The 20,566-nt window shown below is 42.4% G+C and overlaps 1 long non-coding RNA gene and 1 pseudogene across 3 annotated transcripts in view; one reads left to right on the top strand and one right to left on the bottom strand.

Annotated features, from left to right (window-relative positions):
- Positions 1 to 20,566, bottom strand: part of LOC140601498 (uncharacterized) — a 120,247-nt gene that overhangs the window by 75,899 nt on the left and 23,782 nt on the right. For all 3 annotated transcript variants that reach the window (XR_012004509.1, XR_012004508.1, XR_012004507.1), the window contains exon 3: positions 7,791 to 7,875. This is a non-coding gene — a long non-coding RNA (uncharacterized lncRNA). The remainder of the gene's footprint in view (positions 1 to 7,790; positions 7,876 to 20,566) is intronic.
- On the top strand, positions 11,106 to 15,397 carry LOC140601863 (NADH dehydrogenase [ubiquinone] iron-sulfur protein 8, mitochondrial-like; annotated as a pseudogene).

The following is a 20,566-nucleotide window of genomic DNA, read 5'->3' as shown; positions in this document are numbered from 1 at the left end:
TTAGGGCTAATTTCTGATGTTTGTAACTAAGAATCCTGAGTGATACATTTTTGTTTTAATTCTAAATTTTTATTGAGTGAGAAAGTGATTGAACATTTTCTGTAGAATTTCTGTAGAAATTCTTCTTCTTTTTTTAACAATGCTATGAAGGCATGGACTTTCTCTTCCTCACTATTTGGCAAAGAACATTAACTCACTCTATCTTAACAGTGAGGTCAAATGATCAACAATAACATTCCATGTAGATAAAACTCTGAGTTCCTGGCTTAAATACAGTAATTTCTGGAACAACAGCTATAACTTGGGGTCTCTTTGGTTGCTACACAGACTGGTTAGGAGGTTTTCTCTGCAGGGGCCAGGGAAATGACCACTTTCGGGTATGTGTCTCAGCAGTTACAGTGGTTCAGATTTTGATTGTGCAATAGGAGAGGTTTTGAGACTGTGGTTTTGGTTTTCCTCACAATCCCCATGGCCCCAGCTGCTGCTCTCAGGAACTCTGAAGAGTATTATTAATAGGCAAACACAATCCAGTGAAAAGGAAAATGACAGACTCAGTTAAAAGACAGTCATACCAGTTATTCATCAGTCCCTGAGATCTTTCCATTATTCAAGCACACATCAGTGCCCTTCATGTGGGAGTCCACCCTGTCCAAGCAGGGCTATAGGAGAGAGGAATGGCCCACTCTGCCTTTTCATCATTTTCCTCTTTGGCCAGGCTGAATCAACTGTGGAGGCAATCATTCATGGCCTGACTTTTGAGCAATGACTTGGGCCAGCCGGTAATTGTTCCCCTTGGTATTCCACTCAGACATTTGTAATAACTGTGGCAAGTACTCACTGTGCATTTATTATCTGTACCAGGTACTATGCCAAGGACGCTCTGTGCATGCCCACTCCATTAAAGGCCAATCTCTCTATTTATGCTCTGGATATATCCTCTCATCCTTCCCGTAATTAATCTCTCTCTTCCCCTGTCACGATCAGTTTCTCCCTCTCATTTCCACGAGCAGTCATATCTCCCTCCAGGCACATCCCACTCCTCTGCTTTTTCACAGCGCAACTTCCTGAAAGAATGATCTACAGTCCCATCTTCACTTCCTCATCTCCTAGTATTAGCTCAACCAATTCCAGCAGGCCTTCCTCCTCTCCGTGCCATTTGGAGATTTCAAAGTCATGACCAACCTCCTTTGCCAATCCAAAGGTTACCTCTGTGTCTTCACCTTACTAATTTTGCAGGAGCATTTGACACCATTGACCATGCCCTCCTTAAAATCTTCTTCTCTCCCAGATTCCATGATGCCACTTCTCTTTTCCTCCTACCTAACCAGCTGCATCGTCTCTGACTTTTTGCTGGTTTCCCTTTCTTTGCCTGATCTCCAAGTGGAATGATGGGAGACTTGTCTAGATATTATTCTGTCCATCTCTACCCTCTCCCTAAGTGAGTTCACACAATCTCATGTTTTTAAATATTATCTACATACTGATGTTGTTCAGATGTAAAATATCTAGTCTTGATACCAGTGACCTTCCTCCGACTCAGGTCCCTGCACCACACTGTCTGCTCTGCATCCCCAGGGATGTCAAAGAGGCATCTCAGATTCAGTATCAACAGACAAAGCTGTTCCGGGTCCCCAGTTTTGCCTCCCTGTCTCAGTAAACAGCACAAATACGCACCCTCTTGTTTAAGGCAAATATTTGGAAGTCATCATTAGGTCCTCTTGCTCTCACTTTCCCAAGTGAATCATCAGCAAGTCCTGTTGGCAACAGCTTCATATCCATAGTCAATTCTAAGAGTCTTTTATTCCTTTTAATTTTACAAATTAAAAGAAAGTTTGAAAACAGGAGGGAAACACCAGGGTTTTCTCATAATCTTATAATCAGTATTTTAATAGTTGCACATTGTCTCATGGAGTGGACACATTCTGATTTCCCAATGCTGCATCTTCAATTCTTCTTATATTTCACTTTTATAAACAGTTGTGCAGTGAATATCTGCATGCACATATAGGTATTTTATTTACTTTTCTTTTTTTTAAGATTTTATTTATTCATAGGGATGCAGAGAGAGAGAGAGAGAGAGAGAGAGGCAGAGACACAGGCAGAGGGAGAAGCAGGCTCCATGCCGAGAGCCTGACGTAGGACTTGATCCAGGGTCTCCAGATCACGCCCTGGGCAGCAGGCGGCGCTAAACCGCTGCGCCACCGGGACTGCCCTACTTTTCTTTTTAAAATAGAGAAGCTGAGGGGCACCTGGGTGGCTCAGTTGGTTATGCATCCAACTCTTGATTTTGGTTCAAGTCATGACCTCAGGGTTATGAGACTGAGCCCTGCATCGCTCGCTCTCTCTCTGTCCCTCTCTCTCTGCCCCTCCTGCCACCCACTCTCTCTAAGAAAAAAGATAGAGAAGATGATATTTTTATCAAGATCACTGAGTAGTTGTCTTAGCAGAGAAAAAACTAATACATAAAACCTACTTCCTACAATTCAAAATTAGGGAACCCAAGAGGGGGGACCTGGTATGACCTCCCAGGTCCTATGAGCAGGAAAGGCAATGAGACTATTGAGACAAAGGCCATGGAGAAAGGGATATTAGGCTAGTGGTCCAGATGTAACATAGTGAACACTTGGACTCATCATGTAGCTCAAGCATCTGAGCTGGAACTTTTGGAGCCAAGATGTGGAGATTATTAATAATCTCAACCTTGCAGCATGGGGTTATGTTTTAAAGAGCTCCTGTGGCAAGTGCTGGCACTTAGAGGGATCTCAGTATGACCCCAGACATGGATGCCCTGGACCATTTTCAATAGTAGTGCAGGTGGTAATGACAGAAGCAACAGTAACTGAGCCTGGAGGTTCTGCTGTGGACTAGTCCAATCCCCTTCTTTTCTGACTCTCTTTGGATTGAATAAAGCACCTAGTATTCTTAACCAATAAAGGAAGTGATGAGAAGCTTCAAAAAGTCAAGACTCAACTTCCTGCTAGTAGAGCATTAGAAGTTCAGGCAACTACCTAGAAAATGGGTATTTGCATCCCTCCTACTGTGGAGCAGGTTTGCAGGTTACATGAGGGATTCTTTCCTGAGGCTAGATTCCCAGAAAAAGGATTACCGATTCAAAGGGCATGAACATTTTTATGACTCTTGGCCAAAAGTACAATTTCTTTTCAGAGGGATGCACTAATATCCACCATCTATTTCTCTATATCCTCTCCAGCAATGAATAATTAAGTGGATTTTCTTTTTGTCAAAACCAAGAATTCTTGAAAGGAGCAATCAGTGTGAGAAGCAGTGACCCACAGAGGGGTCAGTGCACTTGTGAAATCAGTAGCATTTTGAAACCCACTCATTGCCACTGGTTCCAAAATGTGCATTCCCAGGCTGCTTCCCACGTGCCTCATCCACACTCTCAGGGCTTCCCTTCTGCACCAGCCCTATCAGATTCTCATGCCTTTGCCCTCCTTTCTCGTGCTTCTTAAAGCCAGCATAGGAACAGATATGACAACAGTCACCTCTTCATGTGGCTCTAAATCAAAGTATCATCTCTCAAGTACATGCCTGCATCTCTTAAAGATTTAGGAATGAAAAGTTCTCTGCTAAAGGAACTGTGAGCTTAGATGTCCCAGACGGAGAATCTGTCAAAAGCCATACCTTTGACTTGAAGAGCAAAGGACCTCATCATCAGGCCATGATTTGAGAAGCACCAAGAGGCCAGAGCTTCAAAGCTGAGATCTGGAAGGTGGAATTGGCAGGGGGAAGATAAGAGCAGCCAAAGAAGACTGAGCCCACCAGAGGAATAAGGTGTTGGGGATCAAACATGAGATAAAGAACTGAAAGTAGAAGCCCCCCAGGCTGAAAACATGCCTCACTGATGTCAGCATTTCACCCAGAGCCGCTCCAAGATGAGTGAAACTCACTTAAAATAAAAACCCGAAAGCATAACCCGAAAGTTATGCCTACAAATAAAGAGCAATTTAATAAATACTTGTCAATTATGTTTGTATAAATTGCATGTGAAGCATGAATGGTTTTAATCTTTTATACTCATGACACAAAAGCTTTTAGTCCTGTTTGTGGTTCTATCATTGCATAAGCCTAGGCAAGCCTTGCAATCTTGCTGGCCTTGACTTTTATTTATGGGCTATAGACAATTGCACCCTGCCTAATGGCCTGGGGGGCTGGTGAGGATGAGGAGGGGGAACTGAGTGGTTAAGCTGAAAGTCAGATGTGGTCTTTAGTGGTTGATGCCAAGCATTACCTATGGTCAAGGTCTAATCGTGAAGAGCCGAAGATTAAATAACAAGGAGAATTGAATGCCTTGAGCTCATTGTCTCATGACATGGATGTATAGTTAACAGCCTGCAGCCCAGATTTGAAAGATACTAATGGGAATATAACAAAAACCCCATAGAGAGTAAAGGGCAAAGGAAACTTAAAAATGAGAGGCAGGAAATAAATGTTATTTAATTTGGACATGTGCCCCCAATGCATCTGGAGGAAAATCAACAAAACATAGATATCAATGGAAAACCTAGAGCGATGAGCCATAATTACTCTAAAAAGATATGCAGACAGGAAATTGGATGGGAGCTTACAATGTTGTTTTGGGCTGCACAGATGGCCTTTTGGGCCTGCAAAGGGAAATGAGTTTATCTCTGAATGATCAAACGGAGTTGTACATAAAATCAGACTACAATTTGTCACAAGTCATCTCAGGATGGCCGGGGTTTTGATATACTGCAGGTCAGTCTACGATCCTGGCAGAGACATGGGTGCAGGGAAAGACATCTTTCCGGTTTATGGTCAGACATCTTCATGGGATCTTTGCCTTTGGCTAGCTCTGCCTCGTTAAATGTGTTCTAACTTATCTAACCAATGGGTTTGGTTCAAGAAAATGGAGAGAAAAAAAATCTTCCATTCAAGGTTGTTGGAGGGACTCCAGATAAAGTATATGAAGTTCTCAGCACATGCAAAATGGCAAGCAAATGTCAGTCAGTAGCAGCAACATGAGTAGAAATGAAAGTGGACTCCTAAGTTTTCAAACTCCACCCATCACTGAGTCTTTTTCTGCCTTAAGTGTTCCCACAGTCCTGATCCCTGCACCTGCACTCCTCACCCACAGCCAGTGGAAGCTCTGGGATTGTTTCATAAGAGGGTTTTGGGAGATGATACAAATTGCCTGCAGGAGGTATTCAGCTACTAGGAGAATGAGCTGTTACCTGAGTTTCATGGTGGATGTGATCACTAGCTGCCTTGCTCACCAGCCAGTGCCAGCAGCTACAAATCCACCCAGAGAGTTGCTTAATGAACTTGATAGAATGGAAATCTAGGATATATTGTCTTTTAAACAATACATTTTTCCAGTGGCCAAGTATGTATGACACTTTCTTAACATCTCCCTTCTACAAATTATGGTGGAATGCATTTTCAATACATGCTTTGCCAATTATTGTTCAAATGTTGCTTTTGATAATAACTTTGATCACATGCTTTGCCAGCTACTTTATGTATTTGTTCATATGATAATTTGGGCCACATGCTTTGCTATATGCTTATTGCAAACGCCGTTAGAGATTGAGGCCCTAGCAGCCCGCCAAGTCACCTGCTGGCACCACCACAGCCTCCCAGCTCCAGAGGTAGTTTCTAGGAAAGCAGGAACCCATCCAAGCAATGGCCTTGACTCTGATACCAAAGTTACCACAGGGCCCTTGCTCACTATGCTGCATTCTCAAAATGGAAATGACAGCTGTGTCCATCAGAACCCACAGAACCCCTGAGAAATGAAAGAGGGAAGCAATGATAGGTAGAGGGAGGCTGGTGGGAAGATGTTACCCGGCCCTAATGTTCCCAATCCTTGAGCCCTTTATGCTGAAAACTGTTTATGCCAGACAGACTGTAGATTTGGGCTGGATGTTGGCATGCTGTGGATGAGTCAGGATCTCTTGTCCTCACCCAAAAGAAAGTCATGTGTTGAACGGCACTTTGTCCTCTGTTCCCTTACTTTATTGGTTTCCTGTAAATTATAGCATAGCCTTTGGGTCAGAAGGCTTCTCAGACAGAGAGAATTAAAATGAAAGCCTCAGAGCAACAGAATGAGTCAGAGTGATAGATCAAATATTGAACTATGAGAAAAAGAAATTGGAGAAGGAAAAAAATGGGATTCAGAAGTTTTAAGTTATGACTTCTAGAAAGCAGGCAGAAAACTTGAAGCCAGAGTAAAGAATATAAAGAAATTCATAAATGTTCACTATTTTAGCTAAGTTGAGGAAGAAGCATGAACTTCAATAGAAAAAAGTGTTTGGAGATTAACATGAAGGCCCATTCAAGATGTGGAGGAAATTAGGAGCAGAGAAATACATGCAAAGAGAGACTATATTAAAGAGAAGTGGGACTCAAATAAAAGTTCACACACACACACATACACACACACAGAGATAAAACCAAAATATTTAGTGATTTCCTTTTCCTGTGGTCTGCTTTAGAATTCACCCCAAAGCCATTTGCTTTTGTGGTTATTCAGATTTTGTTTCTCCTTTCAACCTCCTACTGTCTAGTCCCTAATCCCCAGAGTTGGGGTAGAATAAGGGAGAGGAAGTGAAACTCAAATCTGTGTTTTACCCTCTGCTGGCCTTTTGGCTGAGAGATGTGAGGAGTGAAGAGGTGTCTGTGGCTACAGTGTGGTTTGGAGAATGTGCTGGTGCTGTTTGTTTATTTTTGTTTTTAGCTACTCTACTCAGATTACCCCAATTTACCACATCAAAAACTGTTTGGGCAGGAAAGAGAGAGACTCAACAAATGTGTTGAATGGCTCGACTCCGCTTTGCTCCTTTTCTTAAACATTCCTCAGTGGAGTCCTAGCAATAGGAACCCCAATGCTAGTGTCTGATTAATTGGGTCATCGATGATGTGCTAATCATTACTGGGAGACAAAGTGGGCTAAGACTTGCAGTAGCCAAAATACATTTTATAATGTATTCTTTAGAGTCAGAAACAAGGTAAATAGGAGGAAGTCTAAGCTACTCAGGAGCATAAGCTGTTTTCAAATATTTCAGCACTAAGTATTTGCTTACCAACAAGAAACATGCTAAAAAAAAAAAAAAAAAAGAAACATGCTAAATACAAATGGCATTTCTCAATTCGCTAAAGCAACCAGCAAACCCTTAACCTGGGTGTGCCCAATACACTTTCTTAGCCACTAGTTCATGTCCTTACATATACATGTTTGTTGTAACCTGTTCCTCTTCCTAATTCTCAATATTTGAGATCATTCACTAACTTGGTCTCCCCTCCAGTCATTCAAAGTGGGGTTTTACTGTGATTTTCAAAACTATGTAACAAAGCAGGAAGAGGTATGATCTTCTAATATTGACTGTTCCTTTCTCCTTGTGTAATATAGAAAAGACTCTACACACTCCCTCCCCTAAAAAGCAAAATTCTATCCAGCAAGATGACTTCAGGCTGGATGAAAAGAAAAAACAAGCATCTCTGAGGTCAGTAAAGATAGTAAATGTGATTTGTAAGAGGAGAAGGGATCTAAGAAGTTGAAAAGCCCAGCTCAATGTGAGACGCCTTTCTCTTAGAACATGGATTCCAATTCTACTCCAGTTCCATACCAACCTGGGTATAACCATCAGGAAATGTAAAGTCCCTTTCAGGCCATGCTCCATGACCTGGGAGAAACACTACCCACCAGCATGCATCTGGAAAGGCACTAGCCATCCTGGGCTCCCCAAGAGCCCTGCACCTTGGGTTTTTTGAGAGAACCCCAAGTCCCATAAAAGAGATATACTACTCACCTCTATCCTTGATAGTAAGCATTTCTTCAGACTCCTCAAAAGAAGATAAGCCTTTTTTTTTTTTTGTCCTTCGAAAACTTGACACCTGAAAAAAGGGAAGCAAAGAGAAAAAGAAAAGCATAGCGTATACCAGGAGTCTCATATTTTCAGAGCCTCTTCTTCTGTGAATCTACTTTCCACTGAGCTAATGTCTGCCTTCTGACAGGCTGACCACTCTACCCTAAATTCAACTCAGTAACTTGTTCGACTTTGACCAAAGACATTTTTAAGAAAAGCTCCATAATAGCATAACATTTTAGATATGGCAAAGGCAATCAGTATCCATATAAAACTGATAAACATGCATGATTCAAAGGAAGAAATTTTCCTCTATATATTATCTACTGTTGATAAATCCTTGGTCAGTGAATCACCTCCTCTGATTTCTATCCATCCTCTTCACTATTCTTGGGAGGATAGGTCACATCAGGGATACTTCTCCACAATCTCACTGTAAATAAGTCAGGGATTCAGGTTAGGGCAGCTTTAAGAGATCAAATTCAGTTTTGTTTTTTTTGTTTTTTTTTTTTGAGTACAAATACAAGATTGCGTGGCAACCTTCTGACTGGGGTGGTCTTTGGGTTTTGGGTTAGGCAATCCTCCAAGAGTACCATAGGTAGTGCCAGAGAAGTGGATGTCCCTGTGGGACTTAACATAGCCATGAAGACTAAGTCCCATTTTCACTCATTCATAATCCATCTCCCATTCTCCCTTCCCAAGCCATTCTTGTCTTCTTCATACATTCTCACATGGTTTTCCCTGACCCTGTGTCCCAAAGAAGCCTAATTCATTCCTAGATCTCCCTTCCTCCATGAAAATAAAGAATAGATAAAAATTATATCTAGTAATTCTTTTAGAAGTTAAATTGACTTGATTTCTAGTTGAAATCAACATTGGCCAGATGAGATGGTTTTCATGAGTGTTAATTCTTATTTTGACGGTGGAATCAGCACAATGGGCCATTGCATAGGTAAGTACACACCAAGTCAGCCAGTGAGATAAACAATACCTAGAGCCATAAATGCGCTATCACAGGGCTCCTTCAAATGAATCTTTATTTATTTATTTAGTCTACAGCAGGAAGCCAAGTGCCTCACTTCAGCCCAGAGGAGGGATGCTGAGATACTGAATGAACCACATGCGAGTATCTAAGCTTCAGGAAATTCTAATTGACACTGACTGACAAAGCCCATCCTACTTGTACTATATTGAGCTGTTGTTTAAGCCCTTTTTCACATGTGATGAGCGCATATTCAGAATGTTTTGACTCAACATGCATAATGGCTTGGCAAAGGTTTGTGGGGAGGAGCACACTGTCACAGAAAGCAAGAGAAAAATAAGGCTGGGGCTTGGCACATTCTCTTAGAGCACACAGGCCTTCAGGAACCAGGCTTTCTGGTATTAAAAAAGCAAATAGAGACTCTCTTCTCAATACCCCACTAATTTCCAGGTTACAATAAGTCAACACTTTTTCCATGGCTTTCTACTACAGAGCATTCCAATAAAGTGTATACTTGATCTACTAACATATGTTCTAAAAGGTAGAATAATTAGACATTAGCCAATATCGGTTTTGGTTATTTTACCATCACAAACTTGTTTAAAATGGCCATCATTTCAGAGTTCACCACATGCAAGATACATATTGCTTTAATAAGTTTATTTAACATCTGGAAGGGATACATATTTTGCTAGGACACACTGTTCCAAGGAGTTTATAAAGGATGTAGTGCTCACAGGGCCAGAGGTTGCTAGCTCTAAGACTGCGCATACTTGTACTTGCCAGCATAAATGCCCACAATGCACATCTAGCCCCAGACTTACTCTCAGATTTCAGTGCCTCCAAAGAAAGTCCTTGGAAGTCACTATGAACACAGTTCATGCATAACGTTTTCACCCTCAAAAAGACAGTCATCCTACAGCATCTGGGTGGCTCAGGTCATGATCCCAGGGTCCTGGGATCGAGCCTTGCATTGGGCTCCCTGACCAGCAGGGAGCCTATTTCTCCCTCTGCTGCTCCCCCTGCTTGTGCTCTCTCTCTCTCTCTCTCTCTCTCTGTCAAATAAATAAATGAAATCTTAAAAAAAAAAAAAAAAGACAATCATTCTATTCCTGTGTTTCAGTGGAAGTTGTAGGTAATCCAAATTAAGAAGAGCTAGAATGGCTGCAATGAATGTACTGCACAGAATGCCATATTGAGTGATATTTACTTTATTTTTCCATTAATGTGGAATCCAGTAAGGTTTTAAAGTCTCTTTGAGAATGAGTCCAACAAGAGTGAGAAAGATGGATTCAAAGGAGTATACAACATACAGAGATGTAGGGAGCAGATCAAGGCCTTGACATATATAATGTTGGTAAGAACACAAAGGAAGGGAAGAAAAGAAGGGACAATTAGATAAGAATTGATTAGCCTTGATACAGAGCAGAATTCTAATGAAGGGTCTTAAAATTCGCACTACTGGATCTGCTTAGTCACATATCCTCCCAGAACCAATCACAATGACCAAGGAGTCAAATATGGTGATCTGAGTCATATGCTCCACCCCCAGAATCAGATTCTGTAGAGACAAATGAATCCCCAAATTGAAATAAGGACTAATGGGGAAAAAATAATAGAAGTTGCAGGATCAACCCCAAATATCTATTATATATTGTTTGGCTGAATCCCTTTCTCTTTTTTTCCATATCAAGTTTATGACTTTTCTGCTAGGTAAATGATTAAGTGGTTTGCCCCAAAGTTTCAAAAATGTATTATACAGAAATCAGAATCGCTGTACTTATGATAGGGCTGAGAAAAAAGAGCAAGTGTTTAGAAAAATTTTTGAAAGGGTAAGAAAAGTAACTAGAGTGAATAGATTCAAGCTCTAGACAAATGCAACCAAGTCTTTGCCCCTGAAATATATTTTAGGCAGCATTCTCTAATGCCAGGTGAAGTCTGAGGCTGACTCAGTTGTGGGCTGGCTTGGTGGTTGGTGACCCAGTTATATGAGGTTACTTGTCACTCTGGCATTGATGATGAGTGGTGTGACAAAGTTTGATATAACTTTGAAAATTATTTTAAAATAACTCCAAATTATCCAGGTCTTTTTCCCCTACACTATTGCATAAGAAAGTCTTTAGCAACCCGTGGTACATGCTTCTGAGAAGCATTTGACCACAAGTGTCTTAGATTCAAAACACATTACTTTGTGGGAAGAAAGGCACTAACCAGCACACAGACCCATCCTAATTTGGAATGGACTTAACTTCTGGATTCTAGACATTGCCTCACAATGCTATTAAAAACAGTAAGTGCCTCATTAAAACTCCAAGAGGCTGAGCCTATGAACAGGGACTAACAGAGTTCCTAAGAAAAGGTAACTGGACGGCATTTCTAAATTTTGAGCTATCTGGCTGGCTAAGGCAGATGATCTCATGGCAGGGATGGCTTTCAGAATATTCGACAATGACCAAGCAGGGCAGACAGCCAACCAACCTAAATAGTCACTGATTCTCACATGCTACCTTTCCTCACCAGTTAAATATCAGACCTACTCCATGGACAGGGCAAATCTGAAGGGGGAAACTCACATAAGGCTGCACTGAAGCAAGTGAAGGCTGGTCTGAGTGGCAAGATGGGGAATCAGCCCACTTCTCCTAAGTCAATGCAGCCAACATGTTCCAAGGAGGAGGCACTGATGAAAAGAAGAAGGGAAAGAAATGGAAGAAGAAGTGGGAGGCAGGTGGAGATGAATGAGGACAGAGCAGAAGCAGAGGAAGAGAGGGAGGAAAAATGAACAGAGGAGAGAATGAAGGAACATGGAATAACAGACCAGGAATAAACAAAACAGTGAAGAAGACTGAGGAAAGAGGAGGAAATTCAGATACTTAGAGGAAGAAAAAGAATAATGATGAAAGGGAAAGCAGAAAAAGGAGAGGTGTTAGGGATTAATAAAAAATGGTAGTGTTTATGAGTGATCATTGTCTCTCATGTGTGTGATGCAGGAGTCAGCAGACTTTTTCTGTAAAGGATTTGACAGCAACTATTTAAGTTTTGTGGATGGTGTGGTCGTCGTTCAACTACGTGACTCCAGTAACATGGAAGCAGTCCCAGACAGTAAGTACACAAAGGGGTAGGTCTGTGTCCCAGTGACAGCCCAGTCAGCCCATGGGTCATAATTTGCTGACTCCCACACACAAGGGTAGTTCTGACACTTCTGGTACCTCCACAGTGCCTAGCACAGACCCAAGCACAAAATACTAGAAATATTAAAACCTCCTGAAAGAGCTATTTTACAGGCAGAAAAAAAAGGTCAAAATGGCAGCCATTTTCAATGGCTTTTTATAACTTTTAGCCTACAAAATGGCAGTTTCCAGTGATTCAACCTATCACTTCCTTAATTGGCCATCTGTTGCCCAGATCATATGACACTCTCACTCCCAAATACATCTTATAACAATGTACACAGAAGAGAAGCACTAGGCAGCTGATTCAGAGCTGTATTCAGTACTGACTGTTAAGCTTTCAGACTGAGAGTTCTCTATGCCCTATAGGTAATGGCTTCACAGAGTTTAGATCTGTGTCCCAATACTGCTTCAGATACCAGCACCAAAACCAAAACCCCTTTTTTGTCTCTTTAATGTATAGCCTCCTCTTTCTCCTCATCTTTGACTTCTAGAATGTCCCCAGCTTAACTGCAGAGCTAGGTTCTACAACCACCCAAAACAGCCTATGGTGCCTGGGAACAGCTTCAGTGATGGGAGGTATCAAGACGTGGCCAAGGGGGGGCTCCCCAGGAGTTGGAGCAAGCTTAACTCTCAAGCTCAGTATCAGAGAGATAGCTGACTCTCTGCAGGCTCAGACTTCTGACAGTGACCTCACATTCTCTTGTTTTGTGATTGGAAAAGAGTACCTTGCAGCCTCTGACACAGGCAGCTCTTACTTGACAATTGGGTTTCTGTTTGGGGAAGGCAGAGTCACTATTCCATGGCCTATGAAGCACCATGTAGGATGTGGGAGGTTGATCTGGTGACTGGTTTTCTTTCATTTATGTTCATTTGGTACCTGGCACCATGGCCATCTTTCCATTCGTTTTGGCTCCTGACCTTGACCGTTCTTCAGCCACTAGGAGTTTTTGAAGTCCTTCTCACATCATCATTTCCCAGGGCAGCACAAGCCACCTTGTGAATTACCAGAGTTAAAAAATGCCCCCGAGGGACATCATCTTGAAACCACATGATGAGAGACACCGTCACATGATTGTAAATAAAGCTTGATGATACAAAACATTCAGAAAAAGGAAAAGCTAGCACAGGTCTAGCATGAGCACCTGCTCTGCATTCCAAAGGGAACACACAGCTCTTGTAGGAAGGGAATCCTAACATGTTACTCTCCAAGTAAATAAAATGCTGAAATGCTTTTGTAGGCATTTTGCCTTTGCAGAAAAAAAATTCAGTTTGCATTTAGGAATGAATGAGTGCACATGGGTGTGTTTGCATGAGCACATTTGCTTCAAAACATTTTCTAGTAACTGCTGACAGCAGCAACCCTAAGCCACCAGACACCCAGTTCTCATCTTGAAATGGACTGTTTGCTTCCCAGAGCAGCAGCTGTGATGCTCCATAGAATCATTCCTGGCCTCCCCAGTTTCTGAAATCTGCAGATCCTGACCCTTCCTCCCTGGCCTCATCTGTCTCCCTGAGCTTCCCTGCTCCTGTCACGCAAAGTTACTCAATACCCAGTAGGAGCTAACTAGAGCCAAGGAACCATGTTCCCACGGCTCCCATCTTGCGATTCACTTTGTGCGGCTGGGTTCCTCTGCACTGCCACCCTGGGGCACAGAGGGGAGAGAGCTTCATAATTCACATCCCTAGCTTTGGTCAGATCAGCCCTCCTCCTTTGTCCCACACCAGTCCCTGCTGCCCCTGGTTGAACCCATTCCCCACACCCTCTGTCTGTAGCCCAGTACATGCTGTTTCTCTTTGTGACCAAATTTCACAGCAGATTGTGTGCAGTTTAGTAATATCACCAGTAGCGCTTCATCTTTTTCAATCTATTTAGAGATCATGCTGAAATCTACCAAACCAGGGGCACCTGAGTGGTTCAGTCCATTAAGGGGTCTGCCTTTGGCTTGGGTCATGATCTCAGGGTCCTGGGATGGAGCCCCACTTCCTGCTCAGTGGGGGGCCTGCTTCTCCCTCTCCCTCTGTCCCTCCTCCCTACTTTCTCTCTCTCTCTCCCTCTCTCTCTCTTAAATCAATAAAATCTTTAAAAAAAAAAGAAAAGAAAAGAAAAAGAAATCTACCAAACTAGCTCTCTTATCTGCATTATCTTCCATAGTCTTTTCTCTTTGAGGCTTTAGTTCATACCATTTCATATGGTATAAGAGACAAGCTTCATTTAAGACAGATTTAATAAATTTTTCTAGTCTCTATATCTTCCTCTATAAAATAGTGATAATACTGTCTTACTAACTCCCCAGGAGTAAGAAAATCTATGTGAAATTCCTAGCATTGAACCTGATTCATAACGGGTACTCAACATATGTTAATAGCAACCTTCCCACCACCATAGCCACATGGTGTGACTAAAGTCAATTCAGATTGTCAGATCACACTCTGGACCAGCAGTTCTCAACCTTGGGAGCATAATATAGCTACCTGGGAGCTTTAAAAAGCACTTGTGTGGGGAGCCATCATCCCCTCCTACCCTTAAATATCCCAAGTGGCCAACCTCCCTCACCACTTCTTTTGAATTTAGGCATCAATATTCCTAGGTGTCAGCCCCGCCACCAAACCAGACATTTGGTTTTCTTCCTCTTCCTTCTCTCTTTCTCTGCTTTCCACAAAGCTTTGGGGACTATTTGTTACATAGCAATAGATATCTAGTACACTCCTCATATCACAACATAGCACAGTTATGTCCCTGACTTTAGATAGATTTTCATTTTTATATGACTTGTTTCCCAGAAATAAAAATTGTCATCAAAATTGTATTGGACTGCTCCATTAGCTGTGTTTTAAAAAATGAATGCCTGAAGCCATAGGACAAGGGAAGGAGTGGCAGGGCTTCCAGATGCACGGCCTAACTACAGCTGTGCTGCTCTGTGCCCTGGCCCAGGCTGCACGTGCAGGGCATCCCACCTACAGGCTCCTAAACATTCAATCTGGAGCCCTTGATGGACACAAAGTCAGTGACTGACAGGGTGGCTCAGACCCTGCTGTGGACTGAGCTCTTCCAAGGACTGAGCAGGGTCCTGAATGTCCTGTTCTGGGAGCCGGCCACCATCAACTACCCAAGGACCCACTGAGCCTGTGCTTCCATCCGGAGAGGGGCACTGCACCATGCGCAAGCTCTTCCAGGCTGTGCACCCTGTCCGGGCCATCACCAGCGAGGCTGAGCCCCGGGGCCCACGTCACCCGCAGGACCAACAGCTAGGACATCCACAAGGCCAAGTGCATCTACTGCAGCATCTACTGGGAGGCCTACCCTGTGGCGGCATAGTTGAGGGCCTCAACTTGAGTTCTCCACAGAGACGCATGAGGAGCTGCTGTAAAACAAGGAGAAGTAGCTCAACTGGGCCTAGGAGGAGGCCAAGATGCAGCCAACATCCAGTCCCATTACCCCTACCACTGACACCCCACCAACCCCCACCTGTAGCCCACAGCCCCCGCAGCCCAATACAAAAGCTCTGCCTTCCCCCCACACTCAAAATAATGGTTTCTTTAGCAGCCCTTGGTTCTCACTGGTGGGGCTGTGTTGAGGCTCCATCTCTTAAGAAGTGAAAGATTACTTCCCCTCTTGAGAATATTGGATAATTCATCAGTGGGAAACTCGTTGTGGAGCCTTCCTTGTATTCAGTATTCCCCTTCCTACCTGACCAATAAATATGACCGATGATGCCCATGAGTTCCTTCTGTTCTTGGAATAGACATTACTTCTTCAGGGACAGCTTGGCTGACTGACAAGTCCCTATATTTCTTCTCTCGTGGAACCAATACAAATCAATACTTTAAAACAGATATATACTTAATATTTTTTTGAGAATGCTTATGTATACTAATAAACTGCATTCACCTTTCTTTTGTATCAGAACTACATTTTTATACACATATTGCTTAAGAGTATTATGATGAATGCATGGCCTTTCACAGACTCATCCTGTACCAATTTACCATCATTATATTCATATTCATTATTTGATGTTCATATGCCTTTTTTTTTCCTGTCCCACAACTGGATTCAACTGACTTCCAAGAAATTCTGATTGCTTTGAGAAAGGAATAATGTTAGAAATGACAGTTCAAGCTTCTTGCCTGTGTGTTACAGAGAAGTGCCAGGCCTTTAGCCACTGTTGCTTGGGGCCTATTTTGTGACAGAGCCAGGAATGATGTTTTCATAGGGTAGAAATTCATGCTGATTTTCCTTATGTAGCATACTACGTTGCTATAAGATTTCTGTCAGCCAGGGTCTCATAAGAAAAATAGAGTGACTATTCCTAGAAAGTCTAAAGGTAGGCAGTTTCCCAGCCAAACAGTGAGGCAGAAGCCCTCAGAGGCACGTCCTCCCCAAGATAGCATCACACAACCTTGCCTGGGTCCTCAAGAGAGAACAACAGGGCTCAAGCTTCCTCAATGGCACTGCCTGGCCCACTGATTATTTCCCTGAGCTGCTTCCTTTTTTAAAACAGATTTATTTACTCATTTTAGAGAAAGTGAGTGAGAGAGAGAGAGAGCATGAGCGGAAGGGGCAGAGAGAGAGAGGGAGAGAGAATCTCAAGCAGATGCAATGCAGAGCATGGAGCTAAACACGGGGCTCGATCCCATGACCCAGAGATCACAACCTAAGTGAAAACCAAGAGTCAGACCCTTAACCAACTGCACCACCCAGATGACCCCAAAGCTGCATTTCTATTAGGACTAATACTTCGTCTGCACCTTGCCTGCTGCTCTACTCCCTCACTGTCTTTCTTTGCCTCCAAGCAGCCTCAGTGCTCCACTCTAGGGTTCTCAGGACCGAGAGGGTTTCTAGGATGCAGGATTTTCCATTTTCAAACCAAACAGTCCCCAGGCCAACTGGGATGAAGTGGTCATTCCATCGCCAGTGACCTAATAGCAGGATAGCTAAAGCAATTCATCACTTCTACACTCTGCTTGATGGAATACTGGAAGATGGAATACAAATATGCTTGAGATTTACATGTAAGGCAATCATTCATGTGAATTTAAGAGTCATACTGCAGTGCAGACAAATTCTCCAGCTCATACAGCCAAGATAATTACATGCAAAGCTGGAAGAGGCTGAGCTGTTTAACCTAGAAAACACACAGCTGTGAACAATTTTCTCATTCAGAAAGCCCTGGTCTTCCAGCTGCAAAACCTGGTTTTCCTTCCCTATCTCAGAGGGCCCTACAGAAGGTAGGTCTGAAAAACTAATCCTGGATAGCATATTCCCCAAGAGGGAGAGGTACAGAGAGTAAAGCCCGTAGGAGTTTTCTTTACCCACAAACACCCTCCCTCCTTACCCAAAACACCCTCCTGCCTCTCACCTTTGAATGATCACAGGTCATTTGGATTTCATAATCAACCAGTTCAATACAAGGCTTATTTTTCCATTTGAAACTCAAAAACTTGAAACCCAAGGGATGTTATTTTACCCACTGTCAAACTGGATCTGTTCATTGTAAGATGCCACAGCACTGGTTTTTGCTGTGCAACCATCCAGTTGAAATACAAATGAATGTGAACCTTCTATCTAAAATACATCATCATAAAAATAAATAAATAAATAAATAAATAAATAAATAAATAAATAAATAAATAAAATAAAATACTTCATCATGAAATTTTCCATGCATCAAATAATTGAAAGGCCAAACCACTGATCAGGTTGTAAAGTTGTGAAATTCTCTCAATTCTGAGAGGTAGTTTGAAATTAAACCAAAAAATACCTATGGTCTCAGGAACAGCCACCGTGATTTGTAATCCAATACGGAAAGAGCTATGGAGAAAATGATGACCTTGTGTAAGGTATGTGCACTCTTCCTTAGAGTTCTTCCCTCCAAGGTCAGAGGGCCCATCTCGCTGCCCTATGTGGTCCCCTTGTGGCCTGGAAGTGTCCATTCACCACCAAGTTTACTTCTGAACACTAGGTTACCATAGCATACTTAACTATATTTTCTGAAAGAAGTACCTCAACCTTGTATATTGGCACAAGCTAACTATAAACCTACAAAAGAAAAGGATCCCACATCCTCTGGCCATTTATGGACATAGTACTCGGGGGGCGGGGGAGGGAGAAGAAACTTGAAATTCTCTGTCCCCTACATTAAGAAAGTCCTCTGTAAGAGCTCTTTTCGGATTAGAGCTGACAATAGCAGGGACAGCCCAGTCACGCCATGGAATTCTTCCCAGATCCAGTTTCATAATTCACCCTCTCCCATGCGGCCTCTATTGTTACATTTAGAAGACTTTTCTTAATAAGGGTCACTTATGGGATCCTAACTGGGAATGTAAGAAAGAAGAAGTTTAATAGCTATTCCAGGACTCATGACATTGTAAAACAAAGGGTGGATTTTAAGACTAAAAACTTAGCACTGAGTGCAACTTCCACCAGACACTAGATGTGCTGACCTGGGAAAGCTGCTTGCCCTCTCTGAGCTTCAGTTTTTTTCATCTGTCAGTTGTTCAATGGGCTTGGTCATTTGCAATAATTTTTATTATTTTCTAAAGTCCCCTTTAGGTATTGTGAGGGGGGATGGTTGGATGGATGGATGGATGGACAGACAGATGGTTAGAAAAATGATGGATGAGTGGGCAGATGGATAGATATGTTATAGGCTGAACTATGTCTCCTTAAAATTCATTTCTTGATGTCTTAACCCCCAGTAACTCAGATTGTGGCTGTATTTGTAGATAGGGTCTTTAAAGGAGACCTTTAAGATTAAGATTAAAGGTTAATTAAAGATTAATTAATTAAATTAAATCTTTAATTAAAGATTAAAGGATAATTAAAATTATCTTAAAAATTAAGATACAATGAAGTCATATGGGTGGCCCCTGATCTATTAGGACTAGTGTCCTTTTAAGAAAAGGAAATTAGGACAGATACACACAAAGAAAAGATGGCCATTCCTAAGCCAAGGAGAGAGTCCTCAAAACAAAACAAAACAAAACAAAACAAAACAAAAACAACCCTGTTGACACCTTGATCTCAGACTCATAGCTTCCAGAACCATGAGAAAAATAAATTTCTGTTGTTTAAACCACTCAGTCTATGGTACTTTGTTATGGTAGCCTTAGAGAACTAGTATAGGTAGTTGGATGGATGGATAGATAGATACATAGATACAGAAACAGATGATAATCTGGAGCAGAGAGACCTATTGTTAGTAAGATTCTGGTGTTTAAAGTCAGCAAATCCAATAAGAAGCATCCCTTTTTGTAATACTATCCTGGCAGAGCCAACAATTTCTGTGTAGATGTGCTATGTATTACAAAGAGTCTTCTGCAATTTCCAAATATAAAAAGATAGTCATCTGAGAACCCCACATCCCCACTTTTTCAAGCCACCAACTCTTTCCACAAGGTCATGAGAAAATTATTGTAACAGGAGACTCCAGAGTCATGTCAACTCTTTATTGCGAACTGGACCTTGGGCCTGAGCCTTAGCCGAGCTGGGCTGATCTGCTGATCCAGGCTGCACAGGTACAAAGAAAGGACTTCTGTTGCCCAGAAGCCTTGGCAGCCCAGACCAAAAGTAATAAAGGAGCTAACTTGGCCTCTTCTCTGAGGCTTACACTTACACCTGGTAGCCTAAGGTCTAGCAACTTGAAAAAGTCAGGAATAATGAACCCAAAGAACAAAAGGAATGAGAGCTCTCCTCCCTGGGGTTAAGAGCAGTTGGCCTGAGTCATCCTTCCCTGGGCTCTACCCTGTTCCTGCCTGGCCTTCCCAGAACAGGATGCTCCCACACATAATGCAGCCCCAAGCACTTTGTGCTCCTCCAGAAGCCTAGGAGCAAGATTCCAAATGTGAAGAAAATGATCCAAGAAAGAAAAGTCAGAGTCAATGGCATTAGTATGTAAATGCCTTTAAACTCTCCTAAAATCTCCCCAGTAGTATCCTCCCTTTTGACATGGATCACACTCCTTTTTCCCAATCATGGAGCTCTGAGGGTGGGGTGGAAAACAGAGAGAGTGACCTGGAAAAAGCACTGAAGTATAAGAGGCCATTACCAAGAGGTTTCATTACCAAGATGTCTATGTTTTTCCATGAACAATTATTCAATGCATCTCGATGCTAAGCGCTGTCCTAGGAGCTCATCCCACTAGATGAGCCTGGCCCTGGTAAGGAATGTGAGAATAAAGTGTGGTACTCAGAGCCTGGCAAGAATTAATTGTCTTACCTCTCTTCTGGATTCCAACTGTCCCTTCTCTGAATTGTTCTTTTTGTGTTGTCTGACGTTGACATCCTCTGCACGTCTTTCCCTCTAAAGTCCTCTGGGAACAAGGCTATGCTTCACTCATTTGTGGGCTTTTGGTACCTCCCAGCCCAACCCCTACTCACATGCAAGTTGGTTCAATGTTTGTGGAAGGAAGGAGGGGAGAGAGGATGGAAACTTATGGCTTGCTTCTGAAGACTTCTTACTAATTCAAGGAAGAATTTCAATGATTATTGGTCACACATTTTGAACTCTCCACCTCACCACTGCCATATATTTATACTATGGACCAACCCAACTGAAATGGACTTAC

The sequence above is a fragment of the Canis lupus genome, chromosome 12, assembly GCF_048164855.1.
Source record: "Canis lupus baileyi chromosome 12, mCanLup2.hap1, whole genome shotgun sequence".
In the NCBI taxonomy this organism is placed as follows: Eukaryota; Metazoa; Chordata; class Mammalia; order Carnivora; family Canidae; genus Canis; species Canis lupus.
The sequence above is the reverse complement of the archived record's forward strand: the minus strand, read 5'-3'. Positions and strand labels throughout refer to the sequence as shown.